The sequence below is a fragment of the Coenobita brevimanus genome, chromosome 62, assembly GCF_032717465.1.
Source record: "Coenobita brevimanus isolate Jiangsu-jjx chromosome 62, ASM3271746v2, whole genome shotgun sequence".
NCBI classification, from domain to species: Eukaryota; Metazoa; Arthropoda; class Malacostraca; order Decapoda; family Coenobitidae; genus Coenobita; species Coenobita brevimanus.
Genome location: NC_137015.1, coordinates 37,234,442 through 37,236,636, shown reverse-complemented (window position 1 = coordinate 37,236,636; position 2,195 = coordinate 37,234,442).

The window sequence follows — 2,195 nt, the reverse complement described above, 5'->3', positions numbered from 1 at the left end:
GCCCCTACACGCTACTACAGGCTGTCCGATTCGTTCAGCGTGATTAATGTTGTCAGCACTTTCTTGAATTTATATTACTGAGTCTTCTTCAACCTGCCACAAAACGTTTACATATTTTACAAACATTTATAATTAGCTATGTGACCAGTTGTTTCAGCTGTACAAAATTAATTCCTAATTACAAAATTGAAGTCGAAGCTGTTGCTCGAACGACTGCAGCGTTCGCATATGTATTCCTCTGTGTTCAGGCCTGTTTATTCAGCCAGTAATACTTAAACTGTGAAAATAATTTGTGACCATAAATACGTTTCTCGTATAAACATACCCGTTACAGCAACTATAACACAACATGATTGACACAAGACATTGTTTACCATTTGATCCACGGGACATTTCAAAGAAAATGTAGATTATAAGGCAGACTTATTCATATTCATTTCATTCTAGTGCTGTGTGTAACAAAATAATGTTAGTGCTTACTCGTGAATTTAGTAAATGAGGTGTAACAAGGAGAATGTATGAGTGGACAAACGTATATAAAGGGATAATAACACGAAGGCAAGCCTGTGGAGTCATGGATATGTAATCATAAGCCACATTTTCGTGCAGTCATTTCATGTCACTATAGTCGCAAACTGCAGTTTGCTGGGTGTGAATTGTGGAGAAAAATCTTGATTGGTGATACAGGCAGCAAAAAAGTGGAGTTAAAAACTGCTCAAGAGAGATAACAGTTATGCTGCAGAGCGTAATGTCAAAGAAATGGAAAGTTTATCTCTTAAAATTTTAAACCTGAGGAAAATATATAAAAGAATGTGACATCCACTCCACCCACTGCCAATGCTCAAACATCTCAAACGATTATTTTTACTTGTTCTGCAGAATTTTTTAAAGATACGTAGACAGCCAGACGGATGGACAGACAGATAGATAAAGACTGATATATGGACAGACTGACAGAGAGACAGACAGAGGTAGGTAGGCAGGTAAGCAGACAGGAAGAGGGAGACACAAACAGAAAGACAGGCTGAGACCGAGATAAACAGATTAGATAAAAGGAAGGAGACATCCATAGACAGACGGATATACAGATAGATAGATAGATACATTAGATAGATAGATAGATAGATAGATAGATATGTACACAGAGTGAGAGAGAGAGAGAGAGAGAGAGAGGGGGGGGGATCGGCATAACAAAGAATGAATGTAAGGATGACGATAAGCAAAACAGATATGGAAGAATCGAGAGATAAGAATATGGGTGGAGACATGGAGAGGAAGAAGGAAGGAAGGAAGGAACAACGCTGGGGAAAAAGAGAGAGGGAAGGTGGGAAGGAAAGATGAAGAGAAGGAAGAAAGGAAGGAGAATGGAAGAAAAGGAAGGAGAGAGACAAAGAAGGAAGGATCGATGAACGGACAGGTGGAAAAAAAAAAATGACGTGAAGAGGAAAGGAAGGAAGGAAGGATGAAAGGAAACACAAGAGAGGGAGAGAAAAACGGAAGGAAGGAAGGAAAGAGGTCGGACAGAACGACGAAAAGAAGGAAAAAGGGAAAGAAGGACCGAGAGAATGATGACAGGAAAGAATAATGGAAGGAGGGAGGAAAGAGCGAGGGAAAGAAGGCAGTAGGGAGGGAGGGAGGGAGCAAGGCAGTAGGGAGGGAGGGAGGGAGCAAGGCAGTAGGGAGGGAGGGGGGGAGCAAGGCAGTAGGGAGGGAGGGAGGGAGGGAGGGAGGGAGGGAGGGAGGGAGGAGGAGAAGGAGGGAAGAAGGAAGGAAGGAAAGAGAGGATAGGAGAGGGATGAAGAAAGACTGAAGTTCTTCTGAGGGACGATGAGTGACTTTAATCCCCTCCCTTCACTCTCTCTCTCTCTATATGAGTGACTTTAATCCCCTCCCTTCACTCTCTCTCTCTCTCTATCTATCTATCTACCTATCCATCTATCTGGGGTAACAATGCATCCTCCTTCCCTCGCCTCTTCCCTCCCCCCCGCTCTCTCTCGGCAATGCATAATATTATAATATAAAAAAGTTAAGGTCACCCGCAGGAGACTTGAGGGAAGAGAGTGAGAAAGTGAGTGAGTGCCGCATATGCAGAGAGAGAGAGAGAGAGAGAGAGAGGTGTATTCTATTTCCCTGATTCCCTCATGATGTTTTTCCAGAATGAAGGATTTTTGTTGGGAAATAATAAATAATAATAA